This window comes from Microcaecilia unicolor, chromosome 3 (genome assembly GCF_901765095.1).
Source record: "Microcaecilia unicolor chromosome 3, aMicUni1.1, whole genome shotgun sequence".
Taxonomy (NCBI): Eukaryota; Metazoa; Chordata; class Amphibia; order Gymnophiona; family Siphonopidae; genus Microcaecilia; species Microcaecilia unicolor.
The window spans coordinates 490,376,241-490,402,994 of record NC_044033.1 but is presented as its reverse complement, the minus strand read 5'-3'; positions in this window follow the sequence as shown (position 1 = coordinate 490,402,994).

Here is a 26,754-nt window from a genome sequence, read left to right as displayed (position 1 = left end):
GCGCTAATCGACTTTAACCCTGAAGTTAGTTTTGAGCATCAGCGCCCGGGCATGCTTGGTAATCGTTTTTAATCAAGTCTGTGGCACTCAAAATAATGGGACATTTTCTGTATCTTTCTGCCATATTTTCTCTGTCTCGGACTGCATTTTTGGTGCTTGAGGGTCTTCTCTCTCCACATGAGTTATAGGGTAATCTTTTGGGACTGACAGCTCTAGGACTAATGTTGTTCTGAATTCTCTTTTACCACTACGTCTGGTTTTCTTGCATCCAGTTTTTAATGGTTCAGAATGAAGATGTCCCAGGCTGGCTCTCTGATCTTTGAAATTAATACAAACATTTTTTTTTTTTAGGGTAATCCACAGAAACATGAAATACAATTCACAAAAAGAATGCTTTTTTTTTTTTTTTTTAACAATATTGAGGATCTAGATTTTATTGTTTTATTGTGCTGGATAGACACTTGAAGTAGCCCCAGAAGTAATGTTTCAACTGTTTCCATCCATCTGGGACATGCGCTTTATAAGGTTTGCATTTAGGATTTGCTGTTATAATAACAGAAGGCTTCACCTTCAGAAAGGGTTTAATTAGTTTCTTACAGACCCACAGACCAGGCCAAAAGAGAGGTGTTATTATGTAAAACCTAACTTGTAAACTGTTCTGTAACACTGTCTAGCATCTGTTAATGCTCCAAGGAACACTTTAATCTTTTCAGTGTTTAAATGGAGATTGAACTGGCAGATGCCAAGAATGTCTTTTATGAGCATTTCCTTTGAAGCCTGATGTTGTAAACTGAATTTAGCTGCTGGAAAATCAAGTGCTGCATTCAGTTACTGTCTCACTGGTAAAAACTTGTGAATTCTACCTGGGATTATGTTTCATGACAGTCAAGGAGGCCTATTAGAACCAAGACTTTAAGACATGCCCTGTTTACTAAGGTGCGTTAGTGTTTTTAGCTCGCTTACACTTAGTGCGCACGCTAACCATGTAGGTGTCTATAGGGATATTGTAGGCACGTACGTGATTAACGCGTGTGGATTAATGGTGGATACTTGGAATGCCCTCCCACGGGAGGTGGTGGAGATGAAAACGGTAATGGAATTTAAACATGCATGGGATAAACATAAAGGAATCCTGTTCACACTAGCCCTCTCCTCAAGTCACTTCACTGGCTCCCTGTCCGCTTCTGTATACAGTTCAAACTCCTCTTGCTGACCTTTAAATGCATCCACTCTATGACCCCTCACTACCTCTCCTCTCTCAACTCTGCCTACATTCCTCCCTGTGAACTCCGCTCTCTGAACAAATCTCTCTTGTTGTCCCCCTTCTCCTCCACCGCTAACTCCAGACTTCATTCCTTTTGTCTTGCGGCACCTTATGCCTGGAACCCTCTTCCCGAACCCATATGTCTAGCTCCATCTCTACCTGTTTTTAAATCTATGCTGAAAGCTCACCGTTTCACTACTGCCTTTGGCTCCTAACCGCTACTCATTTGTTTGTTTTGTTACATTTGTACCCCGTGCTTTCCCACTCATGGCAGGCTCAATGTGGCTTACATTGGGCAAGTCACTTAACCCTCCATTGCCCCGAGTCACAAGGAGCTGCCTGTGCCTGAAGTGGGAATTGAACTCAGTTCCTCAGTTCCCCAGGACTAAAGTCCACCACCCTAACCACTAGGCCACTCCTCCCTGTTCCTCTTTACCCTGTAATTCCCTTGCTCCTAACCGCTACTTATTTGCCCTCCTCCTCCCTGATCCTCTTTACCCAGTAATTCCCTTGCCCGTAATGTCTTGTCTGTCTGTTTTACCTAGATTGTAAGCTCTTTAAGCAGAGACTGTCTCTCTATGTCAAGTGTTCAGCGCTGCGTGCGTCTGGTAGCGCTATATAAATGCTATTAGTAGTAGTAGTAGTAGTAGAGGGAATGGATCCTCAGAAGCTTAGCCGAGATTGGGTGGCAGAGCCGGTGGTGGGCGGCGGGGCTGGTGGTTGGGAGGCAGGGCTAGTGCTGGGCAGACTTCTACGGTCTGTGCCCTGAAAATGGCAGATACAAATCAAGGTAGGGTATGCACAAAAAGTAGCACATATGAGTTTATCTTGTTGGGCAGACTGGATGGACCGTGCAGGTCTTTTTCAGCCATCCCTTTTATTATTTTTGTCACCCTTCTCTGTACCTTTTCTAATTCTACTATATCTTTTTTGAGATGCGGCAACCAGAATTGAACATAATTCGAGGTGCGGTCGCACCATGGAGCCATACAAAGGCATTATAACATCCTCATTTTTGTTTTCCATTCCTTTCCTAATAATACCTAACAGTCCCAGCACAGACCCCTGGGGAACCCCACTAACTACCCTTCTCCATTGAGAATATTGACTATTTAACCCTACTCTCTGTTTTCTATCTTTTAACCAGTTTTTAATCCACAATAGAACACTACCTCCTTTCCATGACACTCCAATTTCCTCTGGAGTCTTTCATGAGGTACTTTGTCAAACGCCTTCTGAAAATCCAGATACACAATATCAACCGGCTCACCTTTATCCACATGTTTGTTCACCCCTTCAAAGAAATGTGACTTATATGAATGAATAAACAGCATTTGTGCACTATATTTTGGCCTGGAGCTTTGAGAGGGCTTCCTGGGGATCTGCGTAGAGCTGTGGGGGATATTTCCCAGGATTGAGGCCACCACTGGAGAGGCCCCTGAGGCACAAGAAGGAGGCCAGCGGACATACCGGAAGATTGGAGGGTGGCCAATGTAACACCGATTTTTAAAGACCGCTCAGTCTGACATTGGTGCTGGGCAAAATGGTAGAGACTATTATAAAGAACAAAATTAGAGCATATTCAAAAGCATGGATTAATGAGACACATGTCAACATGGATTTAGTGAAGGGAAATCTTGCCTCACCAATCTACTACATTTCTTTGAAGAGGTGAAGTCTACGTGGATAAAGGTGATATTGTACATCTAGATTTTCAAAAAGCATTTGACATAGTACCTCATGACACGACCGGGGAAGCTCCAAGTCACCAGAGCAAACACAACCGGAGTACTGGACGACGCTCCCACCCACACAACATCTGGTGCAGCCGGACAGCAGCCAGTGGCTGATCCGGAACGAAGGCCGTGCAGGTCCACCTGGTGCTAGTTGTGAGCCGGCCTAACCTCCCACCCGCCAGATCATAGAGAATGTTGCCCGAAGTGACGGAGCCGTTGAGATCACACAGCACAAACTATTAAACACCCTTGCAACAACTCACAGGTTTGATTGCTGTAAATTGAGTGGATGGCAATGACGACTGCAAGAGGGAGTGGAAACTGAGATTAACCAAATTGGCTTCCTTGCTTGCAGTGGATTCGCTGGGCTTACTTTCACTCTCTGTCCATTAACCCCCTTATAGCAGCTAATAGACTCACCGCTTTGCTTTGAGTGAAAGGCAATGACGGATACAAGAGGGAATGGAAACAGAGATTAACCAATTTGGCTTTCTTGCTTACAGTGAACTACTTATAGCAGCTCATAGGCTCACCTGCTTTGCTTTGAGTGAATGGCAATGATGGATGCGAGAGGGAATGGAAACAGAGATTAACCAAATTGGCTTTCTTGCTTACAGTGGACTAGACAAGCTCACCTCCACTCCAGTCTACTGCACATCTTTGCTTTAACTATTCAATGCTGAAACTGACCGCTGCTGACTTAGCTTAATGTTGTTACAGCTTAATGCCGATACTGCATGATGTCAATACTGCTTAATGTTGATACCGTATGATGTTAAGTCTGCTTATTATGGATACTGCCTGAAATTACTTTTACCAACTGCTTAATGATCACACTGCTCAATGCTGACAATGCCTAATGCTGATACTGACTGATGCTTACACAAACTTTCATTCACTAACAACCTCAGTAAAGCCAAACACCACGAACCATAACCAACATGAACATCAACAAATTGATCATGATAATTTACTTTCTCCCCCAATCTATCACGCATGGACTTCTCCCAACACAAATAACAAAATACCCACAACATACAGACCCTATAGACAACCCACCCTCAACTCACTAGATCAAAAGAACAATAACCTACCAAAAGATAAAACAAACACACACGGAAACAACCAACATAAAGGGAAGAATGGACACAACAAAACCAGAAACCAAGAAAACAGGTAAATAATAAAAATTAACACATCTAGGTCCCAAAACGAACCTTACCACTCAATCCAACTGGGATACGTAAACGCCAGATCAGTAGTAAACAAAACAGAAATTATAACAGACTGGATCACTACAGACAACCTGGACCTCCTATTCATCACTGAAACCTGGATACACGACCTTAAAGACCCCATAATCTTAGAATTATGCCCACCAGGATACAAAATCACCCATTGGGCAAGAAATGGAAAAAGAGGAGGAGGTATAGCCATAATATACAAATCCGAATTCACCATCACAACCATAGCCGAATCCATAAACGCAGTCTTACTCTACAGACCGCCAGGCAACTGGCAAGATACCCAAATACACTTCATGGACTTTATCTCGAACACCTGTGTCTCCACCTCAAACCTTATCATAATTGGAGATATTAACCTACACCTTGAAGATCTCACTTCAACAAACACCCAAGAATGCATAGAGTTCCTAAAACTGTGGGATATCCACGGACTAAATACGCAATCAACTTACAATAAAGGACACACACTAGACATAATTTCACACAAATTCGATCCTGATTCCAACATTATATTAACAGATACAAAATGGATACCCGCGCCATGGTTAGACCACTATAAAGCATACATCTCCCTCCAATGGCGAACGAAAGACTCACCAAACAAACGAGAACGAAAAACCTACTCCACGAGAGGAAAAATAGACCCGATAACATTCTGGCAACAGATCTACCATAACGGATGGACTATAAAGACAGATGCAATCCAATTCCTCCTAGATTGGGATGACAGAACCTCACACAGAAAGAAATCAACACCATGGTTCAACGAAGAACTGAAAAAACTTAAAACACAAGTTAGAAGGTTAGAACGAGCGTGGAATTAAAAGAAAGACGACCCCACACTTAACACATGGAAACAACTTCAAAGAAAATATAAATATACCATAAGACAAACTAAAAGATTATATTACAAAGCCGAAATTGGACCAAACTACAAAGACACACATAAACTCTTCCAGCTCGTGAACAAACTATTAGATATCACACCAGTCACAACCAACAACAAAGATACACCAGGAGCAGACAAACTTGCGAGATACTTCAATGAGAAAATAGTACAACTATGACTTAAAATACCTGCCAGTACCATCGACTACACCGTACTCCTAGATTGCCTAGATCCAAACCCTGGTGTATACCCAGCAGACAGAACATGGACCAACTTCAAGATTTTATAAGAGGATCTCATCTCACAAACGCTGAAAAGGTTCGCCAAATCTCACTGCAAATTAGACATATGCCCAAACAACCTTATGACATCGGCCCCTCAACAATTTATAGCAGACTTAACAAACCACCTGAACTATATGCTACAAAATGGACTCTTCCCTAAGGAGAAAGGAAACATTCTATTCACCCCCATACCCAAAGACGCAAAGAAAAGTGCTAATGAACTAATTACAGACCAGTAGCATCTATTCCCTTAATAACCAAACTAACGGAAAGGATGGTGACCAAACAACTCACTAACTATTTAGACAAATTTTCAATACTACACGACTCCCAATCAGGATTTCGAACCAACCACAGTACTGAAACAGTACTAGTTACTCTCATGACTAAGTTGAAACAAATGATTGCAACTGGCAAGAACGTACTACTTCTACAATTTGACATATCTAGCACCTACGACATGGTTGATCATGGAATATTACTACATATCCTTGAGTACTTCAGAATCAGAGGCAACGTTCTCAATTGATTAAAGGGGTTCCTAACCACACGATCATACCAAGTGACATCTAATTCGACTACATCAGCCACATGGATACCTGAATGTGGAGTCCCACAGGGATCCCCCCTCTCACCGACCTTATTCAACTTAATGATGATACCCTTGGCCAAACTACTATCAAACCAAAACCTCAACCCATACATATACGCAGATGACGTAATGATCTACATCCATTTAAACAAGATTTAAAGGAAATTTCCAACGACATCAACCAAAGTCTACATATCATGCATTCATGGGCAGACGCATTTTGGCTGAAACTCAATGCCAGGGCCGGTCAAACCCGGCAAGCGGGGTAAGCGCCGCAGGGGGGCGCCTGCCTTCAAGGGTGCCGCTGCGGCGCCATACCGCACCGCTCTTGGTGCTTTAAATCTTTAATTTACCTCCGTTCCAGCAGCCACGTCATTTGAAAGCCCTGCCCCGTCTCTAGCCTTCCCTCCCTTCGTGAGTTCATTCCGCAGTCCCGCCTTCTGATGTCATTTCCTCAAGGGCGGGACTTCGGAATGAACTCACGAAGGGAGGGAAGGCTAGAGACGGGGCAGGGCTTTCAAATGACGCGGCTGCTGGAACGGAGGTAAATTAAAGATTTAAAGCACCAAGGGCGGCGCGGTATGGCGGGGGATGGGGCAGAGAATCGCTGGATAGGGGCAGGGTGGGAGAAAAGAGAAAGGAGATGCTGGTGGGGGTGCATGTGGGCGCCAACTCAGTCTGCAGGGGGGCGCCAGAGACCCTAGGACCGGCCCTGCTCAATGCAGAAAAAACCCAATGCCTAATACTCACTTCTCAATATAACATGAACAAATTCACCACCATTAACACACCTACACTGAATCTTCCAATTTCGGACACTCTAAAAATTCTCAGAGTCACCATTGATCGACACCTAACACTTGAGAATCACGCGAAAAACACAACCAAGAAGATGTTCCACTCAATGTGGAAACTAAAAAGAATAAGACCTTTCTTCCCAAGGACTGTCTTCCAAGGCCTGGTACAATCAATAGTACTTAGTCATTTAAACTACTGCAACGCATTCTATGCTGGCTGCAAAGAACAAATAATCAAGAAACTTCAGACAGCCCAGAATACGGCAGCTAGACTCATATTCGGTAAAACAAAATATGAGAGTGCTAAACCCCTACGAGAAAAACTGCATTGGCTCCCTCTTAAGGAATGCATCACATTCAAAATATGTACCCTGGTCCACAAAATCATTCATGTAGATACTCCAGCCTACATGTCAGACCTGATAGACTTACCTCCTAGGAATGCTAAGAAATCATCCCGCACATTCCTCAACCTTCATTTCCCCAAATGCAAAGGACTAAAATACAAACTAATGAACGCATCAACCTTTTCCTACTTGAGCACACAATTCTGGAACGCACTGCCACGCAACTTAAAATCGATCTATGAACTAACTTCCGCAAACTATTGAAGACCCATCTCTTTAATAAGGCATACCACAAAGACAAACAAATATGAACTCCTCCACATATACCCAGAATTGTCTTTACTATTTGCTTATTATATTAATACCATGCTTTTCACTATCATGTTACCCAAGAGCCTTCTGTAATACTAAATGTTCAATTCTCATGTATCTCTACTATTCATGATGTATTGTAAGCCACATTGAGCCTGCAAGAGGTGGGAAAATGTGGGATACAAATGCAACAAATAAATAAATGAAAGACTCCTATGGAAAATAGTAAGTCATGGTTTAGGAGGTAATGTTCTATTGTGGATTAAAAACTAGTTAAAAGATAGAAAACAGAGAGTAGGGTTAAATGGTCAGTATTCTCAATAGAGAAGGGTAGATAGTGGGGTTACCCAGGGGTCTGTGCTGGGACTGCTGAACCCTGTCCCTCCTCACCATCCCCTGGTAGACAAAGTCATATGAATGAAAATGTAATAACTTGTAACATCAGTGTATCTGAATGTAAATCACCTTGAGCTACTACTGAAAAAGGTGTGAGCAAAATCTAAATAAATAATAATAAACAAAGGTAGGGAAGGTCATGTGAATGAATTGTATAGTCCAGACATGTCTGGACAAGCCTGCAGGCAGACCCTAAGGAGCCTAGAAAGGACAACACGTATCCAAGAAATATAAAAAGGCAAAAAGCATTACTACCATTCTAAATACACCACCCAGTTAATTTACATTTATCGGAGAATCAGAAAGATGCAACAGCTTAACATGGAGTCCTACAAAACCCCTAACAAGCAGAGGGCCAGAAGGGGTAAACAGCTCATGTTGTTAAAAGAGCAATGGCTCAGCCTTTTTCTTAAAGGTCTTGTTGCAGAGGCCAAGGGCTACCCACTGGTAATCAACCTGACAGAATCACAAAACATCATTAGTGGGTTTAGTATGAGCGGTGCTATGATATCATAGCCAGAGACATCATCAAAGGAGTGTGGTGGGGAGTGGGTGAGGCTAGGGCAGAAAGTGGGGTGGCTTGGGCATGTCCTTTCTTCTGATTGGTTGACAGGACCAGAAGTAGGTATGGTCACTTGTCAAAAATATGCAAATTAGCTTTAACAAAAGCAGGTGAGATACACTTCTCAGATGGACAAGTGCCAGCCAAATATAGCCTCTGTTATAGGAAAAAGGAAAAGGTAAATGGTTTGGGTGACTTGGGGTTGATGAAATGGTGTTGAAGTAATAGTATGTCACCATGAGGAGGAGGTACTGTAAATGCAACCTCTACATCCAGCTATTGTGAACACAAGTGTACATTATTTGGGTTATTGAAGAACCACATCTTCTGCTTTTCTCTTGATTCCAGAGATCACAGTGGTATTTTGAAGGTCTCTGAATTGATCTACTTGTGTTTTTGTGGCTGCTAACTCCATGCCTCTGGAAATCTCTGGTGAAGCAGAAGAGACACAGGTTTCCCCCACTGAACTGAAGGGTAGAATAACTTGCAACGCTTGTTGCGTTTAATAGGATAATTGAAATTTCCTAGCAGAGGGATCCTGATGGGGAGGACATTTTTGAGAAAGTTGCCAGCTTTCATGGCAGGGCTGAAAATGAGGTACCACTTTATTTGGATGTCAACATAGTTTTCGGAGGCATTAAGTGTATGGGAGAAGTTCCTAGAGAATTTTTTTTAATGGTGTGGTGGTCCTGCAGCATGATAGGGTGTTGAATGTGGCTTTGGAGTGTATTTTCATTGAGCATGGTATGCTAGTACTTAGCCAAAGATGTAGGCAGAAAATAGGTTGGTGAGTAATATTACATTTTTGGAACTATTTCCCATGGTTGTGGCCTTGGTGGTGTGAGATGACAATATATTTTCTCTTCTTTATATTTATTTCAAAGACTTATACACTTCTTTCCAAAGCTCTGTTAAGGAGACTAATGCCAGATTTCTGGTATTATAACTGGGAATCACTGTCCCGGCTGTCTGGAAGAAGACCAGCTATCCAAGCTGGAAAATGATGAACTGCTAGTCCTTCTACAGTGAAAGGGAATACTCATAAGTACATAAGTATTGCCATACTGGGAAAGACCAAAGGTCCATCAAGTCCAGCATCCTGTTTCCAACAGTGGCCAATCCAGATCACAAATACCTGGCAAGATCCCCCAAAAATACAAAACATTTTATACTGCTTATCCCAGAAATAGTGGATTTCCCCCCAAGTCCATTTAATAACGGTCTATGGACTTTTCCTTTAGGAAGCCGTCCAAAACTTTTTAAAACTCCACTAAGCTAACCACCTTTACCAAATTCTCTGGCAATGAATTCCAGAGTTTAATTACACATTGAGTGAAGAAACATTTTCTCCGATTCGTTTTAAATTTACTACATTGTAGCTTCATCGCATGCCCCCAGTCCTAGTATTTTTGGAAAGCGTGAACAGAGAGCTTCACATCTACCCGTTCAACTCCACTCATTATTTTATAGACCTCTATCATATCTCCCCTCAGCCACCTTTTCTCCAAGCTGAAGAGCCCTAGCCGCTTTAGTCTTTCCTCATAGGGAAGTCGTCCCATCCTCTTTTGTTCTGATTCTTCACTGCACTCAAAACACAAATGACCGCAAACTAAGGACCCTACTAAATACTAATCTCTTGCTGGTATATCTCATGAATCATAAAATACATGTAAGGGATATTACCCAATTCAATTCCAATGTTGACAAATGCTGACGGCAAAAATAAAAGCAACCTCAGCACGCCAAATTTAAGAAGCTGCTATTTACACTGTCTGTTAGTTATGTAAAAACTACCAATTTAACACACACACACACACACAATAAACTGCCTCGGGACCATAATGCACCCACAAACTGCCTAAGATTACAGATTCCGGAACTAAGTGCACTGGTATTACTTTCGTGCCACCATTTGTAAATATTGGAATTTGATTTGGGTAATATTCCTTAGGTGCATTTTATGATTCATGAGAGATACTGGCAAGAGATTAGTATTTAGTAGGGTCTTTAGTTTGGGCAATTGGCATTAAGAGCAGGTGTTTGTGTTTTGTCTCACAAAACTGTCAGCTTAAAATCTTCCAGAACACTCTAAGGCCCTCTATACTCACTGCAGGAATTATTGTGCTAACTTCTTATGGAGGTGCTATAGGAAAGGTCATGCCATCTTACTGCACTCAATATATTTTTTTGTATCAGAGACACGTTGCATAGTGAGGAATCTAATCGATGCTTATAAGTTTACATGTTCTCATATATAAGCCTGCTGTACTAAAGGGCATTTACTATTTTGTGTCTATGGTAAAAATAATTATAAATCTATCTATAATGGGGGAAATTATCAGTATTCTAATTATTGACAATATGTTCTTTCATTGTGATATACCGAACTGAGTGTGCAAGGTTGGGCATTGGTTTTAATTATAGTAACTAGCAGTGAGCCATGTGAGATTAGCAAAACAAAGAGCCTTAGAAAAGGAACTATCAGAGTGCTTTTGGTTCTCACTGTATCTATTGTTGACTCACAATACATCTCCATGTTAATTACTCTGTTACATAAAAAAGCAATATATTATGGCCAAGCCAAGTACAAAAGCAATACATTTCTAAGCCTGGGAAACAGAGCATTCAACAGACCTCACACAAAGTACTCTCAATATACCACTGGAGAATGACAAAGGTTGATTAATTACAAGCTTTGGTACTAAATTATTTTAGATTCTGCCACTTAAGTAAGGCTCATCGTCTAGCTTTATTAATGTCTTGAAATGCCATTTCTTCATTCACCTAGTGATAGATTCTTATTAATCTTGCCCCGTGCAAAACAATGCATCAAAAATGCTGGACTTTTCCAACAGTGTACTTCATAACTAAAGTCCCTTAGGAATCACACTGTAAAGTTTGGGAACATTACTAATTTCCTACAGAAAAGGTTTGTGCAAACAGAGTAAAAAGGCAAAGTAATTATCCCTCTACAAGGTCTGCAGAGACACAGTACAGTCATGCGTTAAACAAGCTATGATGAAGTGCTATACACCTGCATAAGTATTGCACGCTGGATCCTCAGAAGCTTAGCGGAGATTGGGTGGCAACACCAGCAATTGGGAAGCAAAGCTACTGCTGGGCAGACTTCTGTGGTCTGTGCCCTCAAAATGGCAAGGACAAATCAAGGTCAGGTGTACATATAAAGTAGCACATACAATGAGTTTATCTTGTTGGGCAGACTGAATGGACCATACAGGTCTTTATCTGCCATCATCTACTATGTTAGACTATCCAGCTTATTTTCGAAAGTGATCGCTGGCCATTTTCCGACATAAATCGGGAGATGGCCGGCAATCTCGGAAAAGCGGCCAAATCAGTATAATCAAAAGCTGCTTTTTTGCCCCGCTTTCCCATTGCGTCGCCGGCCAAAGTTCAAAGGGGTGTGTCGGCGGCGAAGCGAAGGCAGGACATGGGCGGGCATGGGCGTGGCTACCAGATGGCCGGCTTTCGGCGATAATGGAAAAGAAAACGGCGATAAGCAGTATATCACTGGATTTACTTGGTCCTTTTATTTTCACAACCAAGCCTCAAAAAGGTGCACCAAATGACCAGATGACCACTGGAGGGAATGGGGGATGACCTCCCCATACTCCCCCAGTGGTCACCAACCCCCTCCCATACTAAAAAAATAAAACTAAAAACCTTTTTTGCCAGCCTGTATGCCAGCCTCAAATGCTGTACCCACCTCCATGACAGCAGAATGTGTTGTATCCTCTGACAGCCTTTCCCTGGTTGCGATGTGGCTCTCAGGTGAGTGTGACACCTTTTCTGTTAGGTGCCCTGCAGAGTCACATTAGCAATGCATTGTGTTGGGTGTAGGGTACTGGGCTCTACTCCCATGGTGCTTTTCCCCCCTGGTAACTGGGTCAGAGTGTGCCCTGTTTTGTTTCCAGTAGTCCATGAGGAAGTGGCCATTTTTGTAAGCCAGTTTTAGATCCCTTTCATGTGTACCCACGTTAGAGAACGTTATTACCTTGAATGTGGCTGAAAGAGGGCATTGTACACCATTCTGCCAGCTCTGACCTACTGCTAATCTCAGTACCAGGGAGCACAACCTCTGACCTGCAGTTAACTGTGAGTAAACGTGCTTATTCAAATAAAGGACTTTTTCAAAATGATTAGTCTTCAGGTGTCACCTGGTGTGCCAAGGTTATACAGCAGCAACAAGTCCTAGAGGCCTGCGTGTATGCAGGTCCCTGGAGCACATTTAGTGGGTACCGCAGTGCACTTAAGGCAGGCGGACCCAGGCCCATCCCCCCCTACCTGTAACACTTGTGCTGGTAATGGAAGCCCTCCAAAACCCACTGTACCCACATATAGTTGCCCCCTTCACCCCTAAGAGCTTTGGTAGTGTTGTACATTTGTGGGTAGTGGGTTTGGGGGGGTGTTGAGGGGCTCAGCACCCAAAGTAAGGGAGATATGCATGTGGGAGGTTTTTCTGAAGTCCACCGCACTGGCCCCTAGGGTGCCCAGCTGGTGTCCTGGCATGTCAGGGGGACCAGTGCGCTACAAATGCTGGCTCCTCCCACGATCAAATGCCTTGGATTTCGCCGGGTTGGAGATGGCTGGCATTTTTTCCCATTATCGCTGAAAAACAAACCTGGCCATCTTAAACCCGGTGAACTCCAAGGCATTTGGCCGGGCTAAACCATATTATTGGAAAAATAGATGGCCGGCCATCTTTTTCGATAATACGGTTCAGGCCAGCTGTAGCATTGCCGCCAACATAGATCGCCGGCGATCTATTTGGCCGGTGACGTTCGATTATGCCCCTCCATGTTAGATTATGTAAATGTATGTATACCCGCTGGTGCAACAGTAGGTGAAAAAAAGCACAACTCATAAAAGGAAGACATGATACCAGATCCAAAGTGAATTAAAAGAAAGATGTATTATATGCATGTAGCTGGTTGATTGAGGACAGAAGCCATTTATGACAATGTGATATGGAGGCACATTTAACATGATATTGGCCACAACGGCCAAAATATAAAAAACTGGTTTACTGCAATATTCAACAATAATCAATAGTAATGAATGAGATGTGCTCAGAAATAATAATCAATGTACCCAATAAATATAGGACCCCTTTTACCAAGCTGCAGCAAAAAGGGGCCGGTGCTGGCATTGGTGCGTGCTTTACATGTACGCCAAGGCCCCCTTTTACCACAGCTGGTAGAAGGGAAGTCTCACTTTCCGACAGCAAATGGCTGGGTGGCAAGTAAAGCACTTGCTGCACGGCCATTTTTTTTGGGGGGGGGGGCCCTTACCGCCACCCCTTGAGATGGCGGTAAGGGCTCCCACATTAACCCGGCGGTAACTGGACACCATATAAGTGGATGTGCATCTATTTCAATCATTGCACATTAAGGAAATAAAAACATTTCTACATAAATATAATAAAAGATAAATACTTATCTCAAACAATATTGAGGGGGACCAGTGCACTACAAATGCTGGCTCCTCCCACGACCAAGTGCCTTGGATTTGGCCGGGTTTGAGATGGCCGTCATGAGTTTCCATTATTGGGGAAAACCAATGGTGGCCATCTCTAACGCTGGCGATCTCTAAGGCTGGGCCAAATGTTGAGATTTGACCGGCCCCATTGTATTATCGAAATGAAAGATGGCCGGCCATCTTTTTCGATAATACTGTCGGAGACGCCACTTTACGGGGCCGTCCCCGGAGATGGCCACCCTTAGAGATGGCTGGCTCCATTCGATTATGGCCCTCCATGTGGCTTAGTAAAAGGGCCCCTAATGTGGTTATCTTTTGACATTAGTCAGTGTAAGTGTATATGATTCACTGTTATATTTGTATTGACAACAGAAACAGTTTGAAGTTTAGCTATAATTTCTAATAATTGATGGAATAAATCAACATGGTTTTGATTTAGTTCCACTGTTTTATATTAGACCTATTTTTATGTGCCATTATGAAATAGGCACCTAGAATCACAAATGTTCTTGCAGAAATTAACAACTACTACTACTACTACTACTTGACATTTCTAGAGCGCTACTAGTCATCTTTGACTCCTCTCTCTCCTTCTCTGCGCATATCCAGCAGATAGCCAAGACCTGTCGCTTCTTCCTCTTTAACATCAGCAAAATTCGCCCTTTCCTCTCTGAACACACCACCCGAACTCTCGTCCATGCTCTCATTACCTCTCGCCTGGACTACTGCAACTTACTCCTCACCGGCCTCCCACTTAGCCATCTATCCCCCCTTCAATCTGTTCAGAACTCTGCTGCACGTCTCATATTCCGCCAGAACCGATATACTCATATCACCCCTCTCCTCAAGTCACTTCACTGGCTTCCGATCAGATACCGCATTCAAGCTTCTCCTTCTTACCTACAAATGCACTCAGTCTGCTGCCCCTCACTATCTTTCTACCCTCATCTCCCCTTACGTTCCCGCCCGTAACCTCCGTTCACAGGAAAAATCCCTCCTCTCAGTACCCTTCTCCACCACCGCCAACTCCAGGCTCCGCTCATTCTGCCTCGCCTCACCCTATGCTTGGAACAACCTTCCTGAGCCCTTATGCCAAGCCCCCTCCCTGCCCGTCTTCAAGTCTTTGTTTAAAGCCCACCTCTTCAATGCTGCGTTCGGCACCTAACCCTTACCGTTCAGTGAATCCAGACTGCCCCAATCGGACCGACCGTTCACTTGTCTATTAGATTGTAAGCTCTTTGAGCAGGGACTGTCTCTTTTTGTTAAATTGTACAGCGCTGCGTAACCCTAGTAGCGCTCTAGAAATGTTAAGTAGTAGTAGTACTAGGGTTACACAGCGCTGTACAACAGCTCCAAAGCAGAAGTAAACTTGTCTATGCATTCTATGTTTCTACACATATATTTTATAAAATATTCATGTACATTGTAAGTGTTCTCCTGCTGTGCCCAGACTATTTATTTATTTTATTTATTTGTTAAATTTGTATCCCACATTTTCCCACCTATTTGCAGGCTCAATGTGGCTTACATAGTACCGGAGAGGCATTCGCCAACTCCGGTATGAACAAATACAAAGTGATGTTGTGGTAAGATAAAGTTCATGTGGAACAGACACATTAGGGAATCGTAGAGCTTGTGTTATGTCCATTACGTACTTTGGTTTCGTTGTGTTGCAGAGTTCAGGCATTTAAGTTGGATGGGTAGGGTATTCCTTTTTAAACAAGTTGGTTTTTAGTGATTTCCGGAAGTTTAGGTGGTCATACGTTGTTTTCAAGGCTTTTGGTAATGCGTTCCACAGTTGTGTACTTATGTAGGAAAAACTGGATGCGTAAGTTGATTTGTATTTAAGCCCTTTGCAGCTTGGGTAGTGGAGATTTAGATATGTTCGTGGTGATTTGGATGTGTTTCTGGTTGGTAGGTCTGTGAGGTCTGTCATGTATCCCGGGGCTTCGCCGCAGATGATTTTATGAACCAGGGTGCAGATTTTGAAAGAAATACGTTCTTTGATTGAGAGCCAGTGTAGTTTTTCATGGAGGGGTTTTGCGCTTTCAAATCTTGTTTTTCCAAATATAAGCCTGGCTGCCGTGTTTTGAGCGGTCTGAAGTTTCTTTAAGGTTTGTTCTTTGCATCCTGCATAAATTCCATTGCAGTAGTCTACGTGGCTTAGTACCATTGATTGTACCAAGTTGCAAAATGTTTCCCTCAGGAATAATGGTTTCACGCGTTTGAGTTTCCACATTGAGTGGAACATTTTCTTTGTTGTGGATTTCACTTGGCTCTCTAGTGTAAGGTTACGGTCCATTGTAACGCTGAGGATTTTCAGGCTGTCTGAGATAGGGAGGGTGTAATCTGGGGTGTTTATACTTGTGGGGTTGTCCGCGCTGTATTGGGATGAGAGGACGACCTTGCAAGGTCTCTCCCACCCTTTCAATTCCCATCTTATCGTTCAATTCCCCTCACATTCACTCCTTCTATTAAGATATTAGGCACCATTATCAATGAACCATGAGTTTCCAACTCCAAATCTCTAGCATCATCAAACGCTGTTTTAGAAAACTCAAATTTATTCTGTTCACCGTGGATGGGTTGAAGAATAGGTATGGAAGCATTAACTAGCTAGTACATTCACATTAGCGTGCACTAACTTGCTAACACTGAGTTAACACTTAGCATCTCCTAACACTTAGCATCTCCTAAATAGGAGGCAAGTGCACTTGGGGCTTAATTTCAAAGCACTTAGACTTACAAAATTACATAGTGTTTTGAAAATAAGCCCACTTGTTTTAAATTTTTTTGCAAGTCCCTTGCGCTAATGGAAAAATTTGCACGGGACCTGCAAAAAAAATATAAATATAAAAGGCCTAAATACTGCCACATAAAATCTGGGTTTAGTGCATGGGAAAGTCCCGCTTTAAGACACGTTAAGCCCGGATTCTAATGCTCTTTGGTAAAAAGGTCCCTCAATGTGTAGCCTTAAATTGTACATATTCTGTTCTGTACAAAGTATAGTGTAGCTAAACAGTAGCTTAAACCATTCCCAAGTAGAAGCTTTACCAGTAAACTTTAAATTCTTAAACAAATCTTCTTTATTGTAGTATTCAGAATAAACAAAGAAAATCCAACTTACAGTTCAGTTGCTTAGAAGAGAATTGTTGCCTTCTGCAATAGAGTCTGCATCTACCACTCCAGAAGCAAGGAGTTGGCCAGAACCTTAGTCCAGCTGAGAGGAAAAGCTATAACTCTCAAAGGAAATAAGGGGGGAAAACTCAAGGAAAATGAAAGGGGAATGAAATGGGGAAATGGTGAAAGGTCTTGATAGAATTACAGTAAATTAAGGAAGGATCAGCCCCTAGAACACCTGCTGATCACAAAAGCCTGCAAGGAAGACTGGGCTCTTTCACACAGCCTTCAGGGGCAGATAGGGAAGGCTGGCCTTAGCTCAAAGCTAATAGCCAGTAGGGAAAGCTCACAAGCAATCTATCACAGGATACTGCAAACTATAGGGGAGGGGGGATTCCCCAGTACACAGTGCTATCTATACACAGACAATGCAATTAAATACAAATAATACTCATATTAAATATACATCACAATATACCCTGCCTCCATGAATATGGGGGCAGACACTCCCCACCTGGTATCAGTAGATACCACCATTTAACTCCTCAAACTATAAACATTATAAGCATACAAAAGTCCGTTTATATCTGTTTCTTAAATTTTGCAATGTCTTGCTATCTCCACGTCCATGGCCATGCTCCCTTTTCAACTATGCGACTTAGAATTAACGTGCATCATTAGTATACACTTAGACAGTTCTGCTTGTAAATTCTAATCACTGCCAATTAGTGTCAATAATCGCTTGTTAAGTGGCAATTATTGGCACTAATTGGCTTGTTAAGTAATTAAGTTACGCACACAAATCCAGAATATGACTGGATTTGCTCATGCAAATTAAGTTGTGCTATATAGAATCGGGGGGGGGGGGGGGGTAAAGTGAAAAATATGACTGCTCAGGAGTAGGTGTAAATATGAAGGTGTGCTCTGGTGATTTTGTGCATGCATACTTTACAAAATGGAAAGTATATGTAGTGTATATATTCCAAACTCTGCCTGACTCCCTCCCCCCCTTCCAGAATGCCAGCTTTCCAAATGCAGAAAAGTATTTATGTGCTTGACTCCTCTGCATAGTGTACTTTACATGCATATGTGCCATGCAATCTTATAAGAGGTGCTTTCTGAGTGTATAACCTTGTTTTACATTTGCAGATCACTTTTAAAATTTATCTCATAGTTTTTAAGATGAAAAACCTATTATAAAATATTTTGAATTGCTTTGGCACAGTGAGATTACTTGTTTCATCTTAAGTTTTCTGAATTTTAAAGAAATAGTAATGGGCATATATTAAATAAACACGAGGCTAATTAGTTTTTATTTTCTTTGGATTCTTTTGCTCCAGTGCCTCAATCTCAATAAAACATTTCTTGAATCAACATAGTCCTTTTAATTTTCCAGTGGATGTAGTTCCTTCAATATATATAAACTGAGATATTCTGCTTTGGGCTATAAAATGTGAGAAAAACTGTCATTTAAATACACTTTGTACCTTTTTCCTCTACTGCTATTAAACTTAATTTGCAATGAAGAAAGGTTACAAGAACATTTATCGGTCTGATCTTGTTATAATATAACTTAATAACATTTTCAGTTTTGGAAATATAAATAATGATCTGACATGTTATTTTAATTACTGGTCTGTATGGTCTAGTGATTAAACCAAGAAACTAAATTATTTCTGCTTCAGCTGAGTCTCCATGATTCATTTAATCATCTTCTTATGGAACTATAGAATATGCTTTTAAACACAAAATTGTAGACTAGGTAGAATTTGACCCAAATTTCTCTTCTTAAATTCAAGATAATAGGCAAAGAATATTAAACCCAGAGACTTTTAATGTAAGGAGCTTGTTGAGGTCACTCCTAGGTGACAACTTATCTCAGTGTCCATTGTATTGCTTTCTTCACAACCTCCATTATTACTGCAGCTAGCTTTTTGCTCTTGCCCGGTAATGGTTTCACTTTTCTCCCAAGTTTATTCATTTATTTGTTGCATTTGTATCCCACATTTTCCCACCTATTTGCAGGCTCAATGTGGCTTACATTATGCCGTAATGGCGATCACCATTTCCGGATAGAGAAATACAAGTGGTATTGCATTAAGGTGCATAAATGGTAAAATAGAATACACAGTGGTATTGCATTGAAGTTCCTAAATGATAAAGTGAATTATAGAATAAGTTAGACAATCAACTATAGAAAGTTCATTTCCGGTGTATGAAATAAAGTGGAAGTGCGTATTTAATATCCCTGTGCTTTTGGGCAATCGCCCACCTCGCAATCACACTGCATTCAGGCCTATAACTTTGATTGCCTACACCTCTTCCTCTTTGGTGCCTCCTCCTCCATCTTCTCAGTCATTCACCCATTCCAGTAGAGCACTCCGTCTGCCTCTTCTATCATTATTACTCTTGAACTGTAGGTCACTTTGAATTAAGACTGCTCTCATTCATGGTATTCTTCTCCCTCAAAAGCAATCCCTTTTGGTCCTTATGGAGACTTGGCTCCGTTTATTCTTTATCAGTGTGTCTCACATGAATACTCAGCACTCTCTGCCCATAGATCTTCTAATAAGAGGGGTAGAGGTGTGACCGTCCTGGTACCCTCCACCCTACCTATCACCGTCCTTTCATCTAACACTTCATAGTTCTATGATACATTACTTCTTCATTTGAATGTTAACCCTGCCCTTCTTATATTACTTTGGGCCTCAATTGCAAAAGAAAAGGACATGCAAAAAGTGGCAGATTGATGTGTTTCTCATAGTAAACTGTTTAAACCACATAATTTAAAAAAAATTTAAGGCCGATATTCGCCGGAAGAAAAATGTTTTGAGAGAGAGTGTTTCAGGGGTGTGTGTGCTGTTCTAGCAAAGTATAGTGTAGTGTAGCTTAAACAGCCAGCTAAACCATCCCCAAGTAGAAGCTTTACCAGTAGACTCTCAGTTCTTAATCAAATCTTCTTTATTGTAGTATTCATAAAAAACTAATAAAATCCAACTTACAGTTCAGTTGCTTGGACAGAATGATTGCCTTCTGTACATAGAGCCTGCATCTAGCCACCTCAGAAGCAAGCAGATGGCCAGAACCTCAGTCCAGCTGAGAAGAAAAGCTGTAACACTCAAAGGGGAATAAGGGGGAGTAACTCAGGGAAAAATGAATAGGGAATGACTTGGGGAGATGGTGAAAAATCTTGATGAAATTACAGTAGATTAAGGAGGAATTAGCCCCTAGAACAGCTGCTGATCTCAAAGGCACGCTAGGGAGACTGGGACATTTTCACACAGCCTAGGGGCACAGAGGAAGGGTTGGCCCTAGCTCAGACCTGAGAGCCAATACACAGTGCTATTACACACACAATGCAATTGAATATAAATAATGCGCATACTAAATATACATAACAATATACCCCTCCTCCATGAATATGGGGGCAAACACTCCCTGTCTGGCATTGGTAGATACCACTATTTAACTTCTCAAACTATATACATTGTAAGCATACAAAAGTCCATTTATATCTGGATCTTAAAAGTTGACAACTTCTGCTTGTCTCCAGTTCACTATTACTCTGGTGACTTCTCTCTTGCAGTCTTGCAAGAGCTGAAACAAGACTCAGACAACACAAACTGTTAGGAACAAAATTCTTAAAGAATTTCATGGGATAACAGGGGATACTTGGGCTAAGATAAAATTGAAGACAGGGGAACTATATTACTCTGAGATGAATACACAGTGATAGGCCACAGTATACAGGGCTTAGCTGGTTCCCTACTAATTCACCTTTGGATGTTATTTTTAAGTCACGTAATTTGAGTTAGACCCTGAAAAGGCTCACCTGTTCAGGATTAACCGGGGCCAAGTTTGCATTCATGTAAGCAACGTTTGCATTTAGGCAGACTTGCTTAGAGATGTTCTGGACAATCTGACATTCTCCTTGCAGGGGATCATATCACTCTAGATAAGCTAATGAGAGTAATGAAATGAAATGAAAGGTTTTGAACAGGGGACTGTAAAGTGAACCCAATGGAAGTGAACAATGGTAAACTGACAAGAAGCCTGAATAAACTTTCCTCCCTGGACTTTCCCCTGGAACTTTCCTTGGACATCATCAGTTGCTCAAGGACACATAAAAAAGGGTGGAACTCCCCATTGAGGCCCACCATCTAAGTTTATAATAAAAGATGAGAACTGGAAAGGTTGTTTTTTGGTTGCTGAAAGTTTTTTTATGATGGTGAGTAGATGAGGAAAGAAAGCCTCATTCAATGATTTCCCTATGTCCAGGCATCCAGGGAAGCCTTAGTCCCTTGATTCTGGCCTGAACTTCGTGATCATCTCAGAGTAACAGGCTTGGTGAGTGTATGGGTTAGCTAACAATCAGTATGATGGAGAAACTGATGTTCTTTGTAGCTGTGCAAGGACTGACTCTGCTAATGATTAATGTGTTCTGTGAACTCAGCTAAAGAAATTATGATTTTTACTGATCCAATCATGCTTTCTACTATATTGCAAACCTTTATCTTGTATCAGTAATTTTACATTGTGATTTCTTTCTAATTGACTCCTGAATAAAAGTTCTTAATTTTCAGAGAACGTTTTCTTTCTTTTATATCACCTCTGGGTAAAAAGCATAACTTTGTAAAACGAGTTAGACATATCATAGACACTTTTCCCATAACATAACATAACAACAAACAACACAAAAGAGAGAGAAAATTCTTTGAGTCTCTAAAGTGGACAATGGTCCAGGTTAATGAAATATCACTTCGGTGATTGGTCAGATGAAGGTCTTTGGTACTAATTGGTTCACGGTCTTGACTTCCAATTTGCGGACTTTCCCATACTCATTTGGAAAGGTTTTAGTGATGAGCCCCAAAGGCCAACTATTACGCTGTGCTTGGCAGTCTTTCAGTAATACAAGGTTGCCTTCTTATAAGTTAGGGTGATTATTCTGCCACTTATTCCGATATTGCAGAGTAGGAAGGTGTTCTCTCTTCCAACATTTCCAAAAGATATCTGAGAGGTATTGAACGTGCTTCCATTGATGCTTGTAGATGTTGCTACCTTTGAAATCTCCAGGTGGAGATGGAATGGCATTAGTTTTTTGAGTTAGAAGCATAGCTGGAGTTAAAATCGATGGCGACTCTGGGTCTTAAGATACTGGTGTTTATGATGGCAGTGACTTCTGTAAAAAATGTAGAGACCCCTTTGAACAATCTAAGTAAATCAAATTACAATAATCAAGGGATGACAGTATCAATGAGTGTGCCAACCACTCATATTGATCAAGTTCAAAAAATTTATGAATAGTGAAAAGCTTCTTCATTAAAAAACAAAACAAAAAAAACATTTCTTAAACACCATATTAACTTGTGGTTTCATTGAGATAGAAATCAATTTGAACCCCTAAGATCTTAATGACTGAAGAAAGTAAACATTCAACCTTATTAACCTTATTAACAGTGGGATTTGTTCTGATCTAAAGTTAAAACATAGAATATAGTTTTTTCTGTATTAAGTTTTAACATGATCATAATACTGAAATACCATCTGCTTAAATGTAATGAAGAAAACCATTCTTTTCTAGTAAAGAACTTAAAGTCTGCAAGAAAACATTGAACAATACCAGAGAAAGGGGGGACCCCTGCTGAACTCCACATGAATTACTCAAATTAAAAGATAAATCCATATTTAGCTTAACCTTATATGATCTAGTAACCAGGAAGCCTCGAAACCATTTTAAAGCATTACCTGATTCCTAATTTCTCAAGATTCTGTAATAAAAGGGAATGGTCTATTAAATCATACACCGATGATAAGTCAAATTGAAGTAACAAAACATGTTTTCCTTCACTCAATAATGTACAAACATGGTCTAACAGGGAGCATAATACCATTTCCGTACTAAAAGAAAACACAAAACCCCGACTGAGATATAAGCGGAATATCATACAAATCCAGATATCGGTTAAACTGTATAGTCACATTTCCCTCCGTTAATTTTGTAAGTTAGAAACCAGATGTTTAGATTGATTCAAATCGATTTGGATTTCGAATGAAAGATCACTAAATCTAAGGTATGTCCATCTACAGTCCGTTTTACAAATTCTAAGTCAGCCAATAAAAAATTATTATAGCGGGCCCTTGCACACTAAAGTCCCCTAAAATAATCTGAATAATACACAGAGATCCACAATAGATTGAAAAATATTATCCCAGACCAGGTGGACAGTAGAACAAAGCTAAATGAATAGCAGGCTGTAAATCAAGCTTTACCAATAATATTTCTTGATACAGATGAGACTGATTTGCATACAATGGAAACAGTACATGCAAATGGATCTCAAGTGTATTCATTGTGGAAATCTTGAAAACCTGACTGGTATGTGGCCCTTTTACTAAGTCACGGTAGGGCTACTGCATGGGTACCACTGGGGTAGCACAGGCGCCTGCCGGTAATTCTGAAGTTTGCGTGCAGTCGTGCACTGTTTCCCACTGTAGAAAATACTTTTCTATTTTACTACTACTTATCATTTCTATAGCGCCACCAGACGTACGCAGCACTTCACAATTGAACATGAAGAGACAGTCCCTACTCAAGAGAGCTTACAATCTAATTTGGACAGACAGACAGGACAAATAGGGGATAAGGGTCAGGACAGACTGACAGGACACATAGGGATAAGGGACTATTGAAGTGAGGAAGATAAGATAAGGGTTACGAACAAGTGAAAAAGTTAGGAGTTAAAAGCAGCATTCTACCGTGGGGGCGTTCCCAGCGGTAACCAGCAGTGCTGCCACATTGCCATGCTCTGATTTACATACGAGTAGCATGTGAACCTTTACCATCAAGTAGATAGGTAGTAGTAAGGTCTCAGGCGGTAAATAGCCGAGTGCTACTTTTAATATTAGCACATGGCCATTTAATGTCCCATAAAAAATGGCCCAGCGCGCATCAATTTCATGCACCCACACTAGCGCAGGCCGCTTTTTACCACAGCTTAGTAAAAGGGCCCCATCATGAGTCATACTCCAATGTCAAGTCCAATATTTCTGAAGTAGAGTTAACGTTAAGAATATTTGCTTTCTAGCAGTGTGACACAGTTTAGGAAATTGTTGAAAACAAAATTGTTTGCCTCAGTATTTTTTTTATCCTTTTTATCATGGTTTGTTTTGTTTTATGTGTTGTGTTATGAATACTGTTATAGGTGGTGTAGAAAATTTTTAAATAAATAAATACATATTTTCTAAATTGCTTGTTAGCCATTTCTTCAGTTTGGCCTTTCTGAATACAAAGAACTCTATTTGAATTTTACCCACACCCTTTTCTTAATCTCGTTTCCCATCTAGTCCTTCCTAATTATGCTCTCACCTATCCACCCTTAATTATTTGTTTGTCCTTGAGATACTCTAAATCCCTGGTTACCTACAGGGGGATGATCAGAAGCAAAGGCCGGCGCTAGAGGCTGTTAGCACCATACTAGTGCTGGCATTTGCTACCACCCCATGATCAGAGCGCTCGAGTGCTCTGAACGCAAGTAGCATGCAAATGCGTGCTAAACAGGGCATTAGGTATTCTTCCCCAATGATCAGCGGCCAGCATGCCAAAGATTGGGTTGTTGGCTGCGGCAAACCCTACGCCAACTCCGAGCTGGCGTTAGGGTTTGCAGATCATTGGGGAGGAATGGTGAGCCCTGTCCAGCATGCATTGGTCATCTTTTGCATTAGTAGATGTGGACATAGTAGCTTCTCTGTTGAAAACGCTTTCCCATAAATCATGTTTAGTGGATACATAATTTTCAGTTTGGATTCAGGATCATGCATAGCACAGAATCTTTATTAGTATTTTTGGTTTCTAAAGTTCATGAATTTCTTAGCCAGGGAATTCACTGTGTCTTGCTTCAGTTTGATATCTCGGGAGCATTTGACACAGTGGATCATAATATTTTGATGTATAGGCTGAGTGAATATGGGCTATCTGGTGCTGTTTATAAATGAAGGTTTTCTGAGAAATAGATCGTATTATGTTAGGAAGAATAACAATTGTTCATTTTACTTGGAACCAGGGGCGTAGCCAGACTTGCGTGGGAGGGGGGTCCACAGCTCGAGGGGAGGGGGCACATTTTAGCCCCCCCCGCCGCCGCCCCCCTCCCGCCGCCATTGTCCCGTCTCTGCCGACCCCCCCTCCCGCCGCGAACCCTCCCCCGCCGCCGCCTACCTTCCGTTTTGCTGGCGGGGGACCCCACTCCCCGCCAGCCGACATCCTCTTCCGTAAAACACAAGCACTGGCAGAGAAAAGTCTTCATCCTTGCATGCTGACGTCCTGCACGTTCAACGTGCAGGACGTCAGCATGCAAGGATGAAGACTTTTCTCAGTGCCTGTGTTTTACGGAAGAGGACGACGGCTGGCGGGGAGTGGGGTCCCCCGCCAGCAAAACGGTAGGTAGGCGGCGGCGGGGGCGGGTTCGCCGGGAGGGGGGTCCCCACTGAAATCTACGGGGGCCCAGGCCCCCTCAGGCCCCATGTAGCTACGCCACTGCTTGGAACTCAGACTTTGGTGTCCCATGGGGTTCACAATTGTCTCTGATTCTGTTCAATCTGTTTATGAGCTCTTTGGGTTCAGCTTTGGATGTATCAGTTCATTGTGGTTGTTCATAAGCAGATGACATTTTTGTCTTGAGCCCAGTCATATCAGATTTTTCCACATTACAAATTTTCCACTTCTGATTGTCTTGCTCAGATTCACTCATGGGCTAATTCCCATCTTTTGAAACTAAATGCTGCTAAGACTAAGTTGCTTTATTTTTATAATGATGTTTCTTGAGTTCCTCCTCGTAGTGTGACTATAGCTTCTGGAGAACACAGTTTGAAAAATCTTCTAAGGTTGTGGGAATTATTTTGGATACAAAATTGATGCTGGATCTACAGATAAGCTATCTGAGCAAGAAAATATTTTTTAAATTACAATAATTGAGAGTGATTAGATCTGGTTTTCTTACTGAACATTTTCTCTTATCGGTTTAGGCTATTGTGTTGCCTCTGTTGGATTACTGTAGCATTTTGTATGGTGGAATAAATTTAAAATTAATGAACAAGATGCAGCTATTGCCAACCATTACAGCTAATCACAAGGAGGCATGTCCTAAAATTCATAAATCATTAGTTAAATCTCTAGGCAGACCCATTATTTCTGAAATAGGTTTCCTTTTAGAACCTTTTTTTTTAAATAGATAAACTACTAGAAGAAGTCCGACAAAGATAAGTGCTAACTTCTACAGAATAAATAAAGATTTATATAGTAGGAGTATGGACGTACAAGAGAGGAATAAGGACTTATGAGGATTCCTGCCTGTATCCGAACTGAGAACACAGAAATCCAGCGGCAGAGCAGAGCAGTGCTTCTCAATACTCAGGGAGTTTGCACCGGGAATCTGAAGTCCTTAACCTCTTAACCAATAGCTGTGTGTTACATAGAGATTTGCAATAGTTACTATAGGATTTAGACCCTATAAGGGCAATTCTATAATAATTTTAATTGTATAATGAGCTAATTAGCACCAATTGGCTTTTTAACAAGTAATTATTGGCACTAATTAGATTCAATTAACATTTATGCACATAAATTTAGGCGTGGGATCTGTGCCTAAATTCTATGCACAAGTTGGAAAAGGGGTGTGGAAATAGAAGGGACCATGGGTGGATCAGGGCGGATTGG